Source organism: Triturus cristatus, chromosome 11 (genome assembly GCF_964204655.1).
Source record: "Triturus cristatus chromosome 11, aTriCri1.1, whole genome shotgun sequence".
Taxonomy (NCBI): domain Eukaryota; kingdom Metazoa; phylum Chordata; class Amphibia; order Caudata; family Salamandridae; genus Triturus; species Triturus cristatus.
This window is the reverse complement of record NC_140594.1, coordinates 678,193,768-678,207,913: the sequence shown is the minus strand read 5'-3', so window position 1 is coordinate 678,207,913 and position 14,146 is coordinate 678,193,768.

The following is a 14,146-nucleotide window of genomic DNA, read 5'->3' as shown; positions in this document are numbered from 1 at the left end:
AGGGGGAAAAACTCTGTTTCGCATCTTTTTTAATCAAAAGTGCGTTGCACAAATATGCAGGAGTATCTTTTCCCAGCATTTATCTCCTTGGCAAATGACATCACTACATTTCCCAGAAACCAGCTGTAAAGGAAGTGGCATATTAGTTTCAAGACAAACCCATCTGTGTGTGTGGTATTTCTTAGCGTGAATCTAGCAAAAAGACATCTGTGCGCTGTTCAGGGTCAAACACAAGCATACAGTCAACATTTGATAGGGGAGGTAACTGGTTTGGGGACAGCTTATGCATTGTAATGTACTGTTCTTTAAAGAGGTGTGCCTTCAACTCTCCTTTTTTTATTTGGTCAAAAAAGATGACATTGTTTATAAATTACAGATTAATAATATTCTTAACAATATTAATGATTTGTAATAATCAAATATAAAACAAATATATGTTTACTCATTTATTGAAAATCCATCATAAAGTATCTTTTGACAATGATAGAAATGAACATACCCCGGAAATCTTTTGCTTTTATTAGTTTTATTCATTTGTTTCTCAAATGTCCATCAACTCTTGTATACATGTGTGTATATCTGGAGTAGCTGAATCTTTAACTTTTTCCTAATTTGGAGCAGTGTTAGAGCAACCCTGATGGATACTGGGGTGTTTGTTGTTCAAGATCCTGGCTGTATAGATGGAAAAGACCTACTCTATATTCTTTTTAGTCTGCAGTTTTATGGTATCTAATGGTGTCCTGGCTGCAGGCAGTAGCGGCTCGTGGAGGGAGTGCTCCGGGGCGGTGGGGCAGTGGGGCAGGGGAGGGGCAGGGTGGGGGGTAGTAAACTATGGCATACGGCCAAATAGAGTTCAGCAACAAAATAAATAAATAAACGAATTACATGGCGCATGCTGCATCGCATTTACATTGCGAACCCTACCACCCCTCAACCCTCCTGTCCCAGCCCACACCCTAATCCTACCACCCCCTCCCCTCATGTCACAACCTTCAGCCTCAGCCGAATCTACCCCCAACCCTTCCCCTCCCCCAACCCTACCATCTCTCGACCCTTCTGTCCGAACCTACCCCCTCAGCCGAATCTCCCCCAACCCCTCCCCTCCCCCTAACCCTACCACCCCTCGACCCTCCTGTCCCAACCTACACCCTCGGTCAGACCAACCCCAACCCTTCCCCCTACCCCAAACCTAGAATCAATGGCAGAACTAACTGTACGCCTCACACGGATAGAAATTCAACTCAACACCCTCCTACCAATGACCCCAAGCACCTCATAACTATAACTGAAAACCTATCCCTTCTACATAGCCAAAACAACACAATCACGCAGGGCATAAACGCGATCCTTCTCTAAACCAAAGCCCCCCCGTCCCCGCCCAACACCCAATACTCCCCTCCCCCACAAGCATCAGTGAGCCACCTCAACTGCCCAATCACCAGACGACCAGTTGGCGCTCCACCCCAAGCAACGCCCAATCTCTCAGACCAAGAAGAGAAAATCCCGAGATGTCTCTGAGGGAGGCAGCGACTCTCGCTAAAACCTATGACCCCAGAACAACCCAAACCCCCCCTCCAACATACAGGTAATCTCCGGAATAGGTAGTGCCAACAACCAACCTATGTCTACAAGACCTCCATCCCAACGTACAACCATTCCCCAACCTCCCCCCTCCCCCCAAAACCTTTCCAACAGCGGCAAGATAAACGGCATGCTTACTAACTGCAGATCCACAGTCAAGCACGCAATAGAGCTGCCTGATGCCATACTGAATCACAACATTGACATCGCGTTCCTCCCCGAAACCTGGCTCAATGAAAGATCCTATCCGCTCCTTGACCTTCTAGTCCCTCCTGGCTTCTCCATCATTAAAAAAGACAGAATTGACCAACGCGGTGGCGGCATTGTCATCATCCATAAGAACAACATCAACTTAGTTGAATTCAAAACCCACTCCTTCTCTACCTTCGAATACCTCAAAACACACATCATATCACGCCAAAACAATAAAGTAACAAAATGCCATCTCATCTACCACCCACAGAAAATTCTCCTGCCTTCGGAGAAGAAATATCAGACCTACTGACACGTTGCTCCCTAGCCAACACCGACAACATCATCCTGGGTGACTTCAACCTACCCTGGAAGAACGAAAAGGACACTGTTATACAGTCACTAAATGAACTCCTTCTCACAATTGAGCTCACCCAACACTGCAAGGGTCAAACCCACAACAAAGGTTCTAACCTTGATGATATCATAGCCAAAAACAAAATAATAACCATCAATAACATCCTCCCAATTGACTGGTTAGACCACCACATCATTATATTCAACATCAATCAAACCGTAGCTCCCCCAGTCAAAACACAAAATACCCATCAAAGGAGCGGAAACCGCAATGCCATCCCCCTCCCTGTCCTCGAAGAAACCATAACTTCACTACTCTCACCCTCCACAGACAACCTCAACATGGTCGGGCTCACTACACTGTATAACAGTACAATGACAACTGCTCTCGACCAACTAGCCCCCCCCTGAAACTGAAAAGAGTCAGAGACATCCCCTCCAGAGCCTGGTTCAAAAAAGACCTCAACACCGAGAAAAGAAAAGTTAGAGCTGCTGAGAGACTCTGGAGAGGAAACCCATCCACAACCAACCTCCTCCAGCTCACAAAAGAACACAGCAATTACAAAAAACACATAATCAAGGAAAAAGCCTCCTTCCGGAATGCACTAGACAAATCCAAAAACTGCCCCAAAGAACTTTTAAACATCATCCAAAAACAGACCTCCATGGCCACCAAAGTAAACCCCCCTGCCTCCAAACTTCCGTGTAACAACCGTGCCAAATTCTTCAATGACAAAATCACCAACATTAAGCTCTCCCTAGTCCAGCACCCTCAACCCCAACACAGCAAATCCTCACCCATAACCATACTTAACCCAACCCCAGCTCACGACATGCTTCCCGAAGACGAAACCCCTTTTCTGTCAACCTCCAAAACAAGCCTACACCCTAGACACCCATCCTCCCCCAAGTGCTGGAAGGACTTCAAACCTCTCTTCGAAGAGGACATTTCCAATGTGATTGCCAACTCCAAACCCTCCAACCACTATGCCGACCCTCAACCTCACCCTAACCCCCACTGTGGACAAAGATTATCAACAGCTCCCTAAGCAATGGACTGATGCCCGACTGCCTCAAACAAGGCCAAGTCACCCCCCTTCTAAAAAAACAGATGCTGACCCAAATTACCTCAAAAACTTCAGGCCCATCACCAACTTCCTTTCCTAGCTAAAATCCTGGAGAAATGTGTTCTCGCCCAACTGAATCAACACCAGGAATCGAACAACCTATTTGACTCACACCAATCTGGGTTCAGTAAGGGATGCAGCACGGAAACCGCTATACTGAGCATAACCAATGACATTCACAACTCCCTTGACTCTAACAGATGCTGCCTACTTGTCCTCCTCGACCTATCAGCTGCTTTTGACACGGTAGACCACAAGCTACTCTTAGACGCCCTACAAAAGCGTATCGGAGCAGATGGCAATGTCCTAAAATGCTTCTAATTTCTACATAACCGCTCCCAATTCATAAAAATCAAAAACTCAATGTCCGACACCTCCTCCTCAACAAGAGGTGTCCCCCAAGGCTCAGTCCTCTCCCCCACACTCTTCAACATTTACATGGAACCGCACACCACCATTCTAAAACAAGCAAACATCGCCTACCACCTCTATGCTGATGACACCCAGCTGTACTTCGAGATATCCTCCCTCAATGACGTCACCGACTCAACTCCACACTATCAAAAGTAGAAAATTGGCTAACACTCAACCACCTCAAACTCAACCAAGAAAAAACTGAAATCCTTGTTTTCTCCAATCACGAAGAACCCCCTCAAATCCAAGAATGGATAAACAACCTTGACTCTCTAAACTGCAAACTTACTCCAGCAATGTCAGCGAAATCTCCAGGGATCTCTCTAGACTCAAGTCTCAACATGAGCTCCCACATAAACTCCACAGCAAAAGGCGCCCTCTACAACCTAAAACTCCTCAACAAAATCAAACCTTTCATACCCTCCAATGACCTAAAAATCATAACCCAATCTTTAGTTCTCTCCAGACTTGACTATGGAAACGCCACACTAACTGGGACGGATAAAACACACATAGCCCCCATGAGAACCACACTAAACGCAGCTGCAAGAATGGTCACAGGCACCAAGAAATACGACCACATCACCCCTGCATTACAGGAACTAAAATGGTTACCCATGGAAGCATGCTGCGCTTTCAAAACTGCCTGTCTCACCCATAAAGCCTTACACACAGGCAAACCGGACTACCTCGCAGCCAAACTCACAAAAGCAGGACAATCAAGAACCCTAAGAAGCACCAACTCGCTCCTCTTAATCCCCCCAAAAAGACATAAACAAAAAGCCCTCACCCGCTCCTTCTCAGGGAATGCCCCAAAAATCTGGAAATCTCTCCCTACCCACATCAGGACTAACCCCTCCTTCACGAACTTCAAGAGACAACTAAAAGAACTTCTCCTCAAGAATCATCTCTATGCATCTGGTCAATGACCGCGATCTATGTGACCACCAGTACCCTAGATGCTAGGCAGTATATTATAATGTTTATGTTTCTATACTTGTATGCAGCTGTAAAGCGCGCTGATGCCCCTTGGGTCTGTAAGCGCTATATAAAACTCCAAAAATAAAAATTAAAAAAATAATGCAGCGCGTGCAATGACATTCATTTTATTTATTTTTTTAGTTACTTAACTCTGTTCGGCCGTATGCCGTAGTTTACTACCCCCCACCCTGCCCCTCCCGGCTGCCCCCCAACACTCCCTCTATGAGCCGCTACTGGCTGCAGGTGTGCAGAGAACCACCAGAGATGGTGCGCTTATCTACAAGATAAGCAGGGATGCTAGTTGTCTTGGTTTTTTAAATGAATATTGCTGGTTTTGAACATGGTGCAGGCCGGCAATGGGCGACAGCAGAGTTCCATCAGGATGTGGGTGATGTGATCATAATTCTATAGGCCCTTGATGAGACAAGCTGCTCCATGTAAGATGTCGATATGGATGCTTCTAATGTGGAGTCTGAGGGACAATGAAGCAGAAATTATCATCATCTAGATGCAAGAGTATGTGGACCTGAACTGAAGTCACTTTCTGGAATTAATGCTTTGTCTTCCTCTAAATTTTTGGCAGTGTGTTTCTTGAGAGTGAGATCATTGTGCAGGGTGAATTCAAGTAACTCGCCATTAAATGAGAGGTGTGGTTTGTAGCTGTTAAGGTTCTTGTCATTGAGCCTGATTTGTACGGTTGAGTGTTTGCTGTGCTTAGCAAATAACAGCCATTTTGTCCTGGTTAAGTTGAGCTTTAGGTAGGCACTGCACAACCTGGCATGGATGATGTGCAGGCAGTGTTTTAGTTGTTGAGTGTTTGAAGCAGGGGAGACTTTCAAGTAGAGTTGTGTATCTTGATCATATTGATGAATCTCGATTTTGTTAACTGTGAGTAGGACACCAAAATGTTTCATCATTAAAATAAGTTAAATCCAGTAATCACATCGCCCAGCTTTTATCACAAGAAGTAACACCACTTTTTGATTTTGCCTTCTCCCTACTGCAGCCATCTTCTCTGGGCATCACACCCCCCTGTCCTCAACAGCTAAAAGTGGATCAAGGGGGTTTCAAGAGTGGGCCTAATAGGCTCAAGTAGGGCAAAGGGCCAGGATCTCTGCATCACAGCTTTCACATTAAGGACCTACATGCAATAATTTCTTCATCTGCCTACAGATCCCCAATACCCATCCGCACATTCACCCCAAATCAAAACCACACACATACTCACAATACATCCCTACAATACATTCATCAAACTACCAAGCATAACTCATTAACATGTGCTCCGAAGTACTCAATGATACAGAAGAGCTCATCACATTTCAGGCACTTCAGACACTCTTTGTTAGAAAACCCCGGGCAACCGAGGTTAGCAGTCACCCGGTTTTTCCCAACACACACTGTGGTAGCTTGGCTCGAGCGGTAAGGAAGGCACCGTGTTAAGCGTACGTCACACCCTCACAATAACCATGCGTTCATCCGTTCCAAAAACGACTCTACACCGTAAAAATTTATGAAAATATCTCTGTGTTTATCTTGTTTTCTCTTAGTTGCAGGTTAAATAAATAATAACACACTTACAGTACACAAAGCTTCTTCTGTAAAAAGGGTAGGTCAAATAAATAAGCTCAGATCATAAATAATCAATGAATAAATAGATGTGCATAAAATACATAGGCAAATAAATACTGCGAGGGAATAAATACTGTGAGACAATAAATACTGTGAGACAATAAATAGGATAAATACAAAGAATACAATACTCTCAATAAATTTAAGCCATCAGTACACTTTCAAATCAGGTCACATTTGTGAGGTACTATGGGTTGATTTGGCCCAATCACAGCTTGTGGTTATGTGGATGGCCTGAGGGTGTCTCACCTAGCTTGGATAAGGCTGAGGCTAAAACTGAGGTAGGTCAAGTGTAATCTAGGAATCTGGCTCTCCCAACCTACACCACCCCTCACACAGGTCACTGTATCAGTCTCAGTCCACCCCTGGCACTCCCAGGCTGGTCTTAACACCTCTCTAGCCCCTAGGATGGTCTCTTAGGGCTCCACAGGGCCTTAGGCGCCCTCTATTCCACTTACTGCCCTCTTTATGAACTTCCGACTCCGCCGGAGTCGTGTCGACGCAGAGAGGCGGTTCCGGTTCGATGTCGCTAGCCGGCCTCGGCTCGATGTCAGTTCCTGTTGACGCCGTGAGGCGGTTCCGGATCGATGTCGGCGGTCGGCCTCGGCTCGATGTCAGTTCCTGATGACGCCGTGAGGCGGTTCCGGATCGATGTCGGCGGTCGGCCTCGGCTCGATGTCGGTCTCCGGCGTCACAGGGTCACGATCTCCCTACTTCCGGGTGTCTCCGGAGTGCGACCTCCACTCCCGACCTCCGGTGCTCTTCTCTTCAGGTTCCGGCGACTCCGGAGTACGATCCCCACTCCCGACCTCCGGTACGATTCACCTTGGTCCCGGCGGCTCCGGAGTGCGATCTCCACTCCCGACCTCCGGTACGCTTCACCTTGGTCTCCGGCGACTCCGGAGGGCGGACTTCACTCCCCCGTCGACGCCGCACACTCGACCTCAGGTGTCTTCCCTCCTCGACCTCTGGTACTCTCCACGACCTCCGTCGGCGCCCTCTCTCGACCTCTGGTGGCTCCGGGTACGACGTCTGCTTTCCAGTCAGCGCCGCTTCTTCACCTCTGGCCCCAGGTCTCTAGGCTTCTCGACGTCGGACTCCAGGGAAACCAATAAACAGGTCAGGGACTTGCTGTGCTTCACTTCCAAGGCCTGTTCCGGCTGTTCAGGTCCTTGTGTTGGTTCTTCTTGACTTTATCCCACACAGGGCTCCAGGCTGGGCTCAGTCAGTAGGGACTAGTATCAAGGGTGGGTTTATGGACCCCACTCCAGGCACAAGTTTCCACCCCTGCTGCCTCACTCCTTCCTCCTTCAGGTTTTTGCTGCTCTCCCTTCACCAGTCAGGTGCCAACTGCCAACTCCAACTGTCAACTCTGAGCTGGCTTCCCAACATTCCAAACCTGCCTCACACTGTCACAGGGTTCTAGAATGTTCTGGAAGGTGCTAGTAGGTTCCAGTGATGTCACAGGTGACAATGGGTGGCCACCATTTTGTGTCTCAGGCCCTCAGACAGAAGTTCCAGGGGTAGGGAAAATGGCTCCCTGACCCTGCATCAACACTAAAAAGTCTGGTGGTTCCCAAAAAGGAAAAATTCTAACAGGGTTTGAGGCAAAAGTGGGACAAAATAAATAATGATGAGGAGGGACCACCCAAAGGGCTGACAGGTCTAACACTCTTCATCACAGAAATATGGCCCATCCCTCATATTTTCACCTGCTTCATGTACGTTTCCCCACCAGTTACCAAATGCAGCATGCAAACCATGAGGTTAAGAAGGAAGGAGGCATTACTGTCACCCATAAGCCCTCTTGGTGCTGCACCAAAGGCAAGCAAACAGCACTCAACTCCATGAAGCTCCACACATGCCACATCCGGACACAGTCTGTTTCTTCCACCTTGTCTACAGGATTCCAGAACAAAATAATAAGTGGATTTTCAACACTCCTTACCTCCTTGTCAATGCTACATGCCCACATCACCGTCATTTATTATTTCCAGCGCACAGACAACTCAAGCATGAAAAAACAAGAGACACCTCCTGCAGCATATTCCACATTGTACAGCATGTCAACTTACCAACCCACTCACAAGGAAACATCTTTGACCTCACCTTTAAAACATCACCAACAATCCAAAAGCAAACCTGTATCCCTGGACTGGAGCGACCACATTGCCATCCCCCTTACCTGGCTCAGCATCCTACAAATACAACAAGGTCAACTGAAAAGAGAACAACAAAACTTCAGATGTCCCAAAGGCTTTTCCATCAGCAACCTAAAATTTGAAGTCATCTCTTGCCCTGCCACCCCAATGTCTCACATCAACACACTTATAATTAGCTTCAACATATCTCTGGACAATTCTGTGAACTCTCACACTCCAACTAAAGTGCATGCTGGCCTCCACAGTACCTTGGTTCTCCAAAGTCCTCACAGACGATCAATGATCCATCCACAGACCAAATAGGAAATGGAAGTAAAAAATAACTCCCAGGACATCACTCTGTGTGGCATGCAGATCCCACCAGAAAGACTTCCTGCTATTTATCAAGAAAACATGCATGAAGTAGTCCAAACCTGGTTCAATAAAGTAAACCTCAACAGATGCATTCTCTAACTTTCAGCCAATGCCAGGACATTTGTATTTTCTCCAGACACAAACCTCACCCTTGAGGAACACCACCAATAAATTCAAAATGACCTAGTACCTACTCTCTAAAAAGAAAATGAAACCATTCCATGCAGAATGTCTTCATGACAGCCACTGAAGCCCTGGAACATGTACTTCTGGATGGTGGCAAATCCACTCCCACACTTCACTGGAAGGCAGACTTAACAAGATTGCACTCTGCCTCCAACAACTTAAGGCAGAGGTTCATAGCCTACTACATATCACAGAGGAACTGTCAGCTAACTCCAGACTAAGCTGCCCCACTACGAACAATCACCATCTCTACTCGCTCCCAGCTAACGAGTGTACCTGGCTCTATTCCCCCCCTAGTTGGGTCTCCGCTCCTCACCCTTATGACCCTTCTCGCCCCTACAGATGTATAGCCTCCCTGTCTGATAGGGATACTCATTCTCTCATACTTTCATATGATCTGGCTCATCCCTCCACCATGACAAACTTGCAACAAATTGAATCCATCCCCACGGATCCCTTCAGGGAACCTAGGTTAAACACCAGAACATTAAACGAGAGCAACCTCACAAGAGTCACCACCACACTACCTGCACCAACTGACACCAACATAAGACTCAAATGCGTGCTCCTAAACTGTAGATCGGCAGTTAAACATGCTGCGAACATTGCCCACCTCATCCTTGCTCAGGACCTTGACCTTTTAATGCTGACTGAAACCTAGCTAAATGACTCAACAACCCCCATCCTGGACATTTTAGTGTCTCCCAATTACGATATCATAAGGCTGGACCAAGCAAGTGGACAAGGTGGAGGCATAGCTGGTTTACATTGTAGCAATCTAACAGTGAAAGTACTACAATCCAACATCCTGCCATCTTGTGAATACCTATGCATTGAAGTGACTGGTAGCAACATTCATTCATGCAAACTGCACATGTTTTACCACCCCCCTCGCGACAACCTTCCCTTTACAGAACACATCATGGACATTATCTCGGCCATTGCAGATTTCCATGGCACTCAGATCTTCATGGGAGCTTTGAACCTTCATTGGAACGATGTGAATGATGCGGTTGTCAATAGCCTTAAATCCTTTCTATTAGACCTCAACCTAATCCAAATCTGCTACAGCCCATCTCATATCAAAGGAGCTAACTTAGATCTTGTAATTGGTAAACCCGACTCCATCCTTCTGGATTTGATCCTCCTGTGTGATTGGACAGACCACTATTGCATCATCTTCCTCATCCTGGAGTCGGTAAGAGCTAGTAGAGTCCAGCCTGAGAACCCAAAACAGTTGAAAAGATGTCTACGGAACATCAACTTGCAAGATCTGACTGCTCTCTGCGATAACATCTTGCCCTCTCCCTTGAACATGTCAGATGTCTACGACCTTACAACCCACTATAACTGCTCAATGCTTAATGTACTGGACTAGGTTTCACCACTACAGCTTAAAAGAATGTCCTCTACACTCTCCAAACCATGGTTCAATGACAGACTTAATACCGAAAGAAGAAATGTAAGACTTGCGGAAAGGCTGTGGCGTTCCTATCCCTCCCTTGAACATCTCTACCATCTGAGATCCGTAAGAAGCATCTACAATAAATGCATCAGATACTCGAAGGCCACCATTTTCAGAAATCAATTAGAGCAAGCAAAAAAAGTCCCCAAAAAACTGTTCAAACTCATCAAGTCCCAAGCTAACAGTCATCCTAATCTCCCGTCACTTGGTCAAGGGACAATGCTGAACTGCAAAGAATTCGCTGATTTCTTCACAGATAAGACTACTAAGATTGAAACTGAATTACGCTCTGCCCTTGACCACCTGTCGATCAGCCCATTGAACACCCGCCTTCCCCCATGGTTGGACATCACTGACCCTGCGCAGCCCTACCACCCCAAAAACAACGCATCCTGGAATCTTTTCCAAACCTTGGATGAATGCACTATATGCAAAATGCTGTTGACTCTGAAACCTTTTAATCACTACAATGACCCCCTGCCATCGAACCTTTTCCTGGAAGTTAGAACCTCCTTACTAACACTTTGGACTACGGTCGTCATTGCATCACTTTGGCAAGGTGCTATTCTGGATTGCCTAAAACCGGGTCAAGTTACTTCGATTTTAAAGAAACCATCTGCTGATCCCATGGACCTGCATAAATTTTGCCCAATCCCTAATATCCCCACTTTAGCAAAGCTCCTGGAGAAATGTGTGCACGCCCAACTCTGTAACCACATCGACCATTTCCAACTACTGGACCAATGCCAATCTGGTTTCCGCCCGGGCCACAGTACAGAATCTGTGTTAACGCACATTGTCGATGATGCATTAAGAATGTTGGACCATAATGAGTCGTGCCTACTGATCCTTCTTGACCTTTTGTCTGCATTCGATACTGTCAAACACGATAAACTAATGGACCTCCTGGAACACAGGATGGGGCTGTCTGGGACTGTACTAAACTGGTTCTCTTCATTCCTTCATAACAGATCCCAAAGCTACAAGGTGAACCAATCCCTGTCCCATCCTGCGCCGGTCACTCTGGGGGTTCCTCAGGGTTCAGCGCTTTCACCCAATCTCTTTAACCTGTTCATGGAGCCTCTGACAGAAATTCAGAAATTATCCAGCATTCACTATCACATGGATGCGGATGATACCCAACTATACCTGCAGATCGCCTCTCCCAAGGATATTCAGTCCCTCAACTCAGTCCTTCTGGAAACACAAAGCTGGCTGACACATAACCACTTGAAGCTAAATGCCCTCAAAACGTAATTCCTCCTAATCGCACCCCACAAGCAATCTCCTGTCATGGAACAATGGGTGAATCAGCTTACTGCTCTCAACTGTAGACCTCACCTCATTGATTCGGCAACTTCTCTGGGTATTAGGTTAGACAAAAGTTTGAACATGGAGAAGCACGAAAGGAGCGAACTTCCAACTCAGCATCCTAAGGAAACTCAAACCTTATCTCCCTGCTCATGACCTAAAGGTTGCAAGTGATCTCTAAGCTGGGCTATGGTAGTGCAACGCTTTGCGGCTTGCCCAGAGTGAAGATGGCTCCTGTTAGGGTTGCCTTCAATTCTGCTGCTAGGCTCATAACTGGCACTAAAAAATACAACCATATTTCTCCGGACCTGCTGGCCCTGAACTGGCTCCCTTATAAAGCTTGGATCCAGTATAAAATTTTGTGCATGGCACACAAAGCCATCCACTTCAATACCCCACTGTACCTCGCTCAGAAACTGAAGTTCTCATGTGGCTAGAGAGCCTTCAGAAGGGCCAGCACCTTATTGCTCAAACCACAAAAATTCAAGAAAAGAAAAACCTACAGTCGAGCCTTCTTAGGTATGGCTCTGAGGATTTGGAACTCTCTTCCCCCTGAAGTCAGGATGAACCCTTCCATTGTCCTCTTCAAAAAATAAGTCAAAGGGCTGCTGATGAATACATTTCTGCCTCATTCGGGCTACTCAACTCGATACTGAGGTCATAGCCGTTGATTTGTGGCCCAGATGCCCGGGTCACGAGAATGCTGGACTTTATAAGACTGTGCAATTTTCGCTTTGTTGGTTCTGTTTTGTTTGCTGTTACCCTTCTTGATGTATAAATTGTAAAGCGCTCTGATAGCCTTGGTGATCATGTTCGCGCTATGTAAAACTTTCTAGATACAAATTCTCTCTTATATGACCTCTAACATGCCATCCTGACCCAATTTAAGGACATTATGCACACCACAGCATGCTTTATAAAGGGCCTGAAGAAATATCGCCACATCACCACTACCTCAATGGGACTCCACTGCCCCCCCTTGCTGGCATGCATCGTCTTCAAAACCATCTGCTTTACCAATAAAGGTATCTTGAAAGGCATTCGTTCCTGCCTAGCTGACAAGCATGTCATCTCCTGTGACTCCTGGCACACACACAGCCAGGAAGCTATTAGATGAAGAATTGATAAACCAAAAAGCCCAAGGCATTATGCCTATATTCTCTACGACTGCCCCAATCCTGTTCCAATGTATAAAAACACTTACGGTACACCTCTTTAAATAACACTGCATCATGATGTAATAGCGTTCCACTTTTGCTCTTCAAACCTGCTATCCCTCCAATCACATGTTGAATGTAGATTTACTTTTGACTTTCTGCATTACCAGTCCTGTGATATTGGATTATTTCCTGCATGTCATCAAGCACTGACAAACATAGCCATAAACCTACGATTTACCAAATTCTGTCCACTAAAAATTATTAGAAAATCCTATCCAATTGCATGCATAATGCTTGGAATACAATGTGAACTTTGCCTGAATTTAAAAATGTATTTAATTATATTACCATTTTAAATTTCTTACATATAATTATAACACAACATTTTAAAGTCAGGATTCTAATCTCTATATTAACCTATATTTATTGAATTAACTATGTCAAAATATTAAACAAAACTTCAGATGTTCTAAAGGCTTCTCCATTACCAACCTAAAATTTGGGGTCATCTCTTGCCCTGCCACCCCAATGACTCACATCAACACACTTATAAATGGCTTCAACACATCTTCAATATATGTTCCATGAAATAGTTGATATATTTTATGTGTTTAATCAATTCTTTTTTGTTTTCAAATATCCACACATTTGTGGCTTTCCCAAAACAACTTAATACATTTGTTTTAATGGTTTCAGCATAATTCTGGTTACAATAAGCAGTACATCAAACCAGGAAGAACTAAGTGGCCAATGCCTTTAATCTTGTGGTTGTACACAAGGTTGTGGATATATCTGATTCGACAAATGGTGAGTACAGTTGAGACCAATGTGCTGAATAGAAATGTAGACTATACTATTTGCTCGAATCTGGGGAAACTGTAACACATGGATCCAATAGGAAAGGAGGTAAGTGAGTGTATAATTCAGAAAATATATGAGAGTTATGAGTGAGTTGATCTAAATGATCAGCGGTTCGGAAGGGGAAGGACAGTCTTGGCAGGAGAATTTGGCTGTAGAGGGAGTGATGTCTCTGGAGAGGGAACTCATCGTGCAGGGAAATGGGAGCACTGAGCTAAAAGGTCACTTGCCATTGCATTGTTAGATTACTGGAGATGTATTGCAGGAGTGGGGTACGGGACAAGAAGGGGAAATAGGGTCATAGAAGAGGTGTGGAAGTCACAGATATATACCTATTTCACCATATGAAGCAGTTAGTGTAGACAA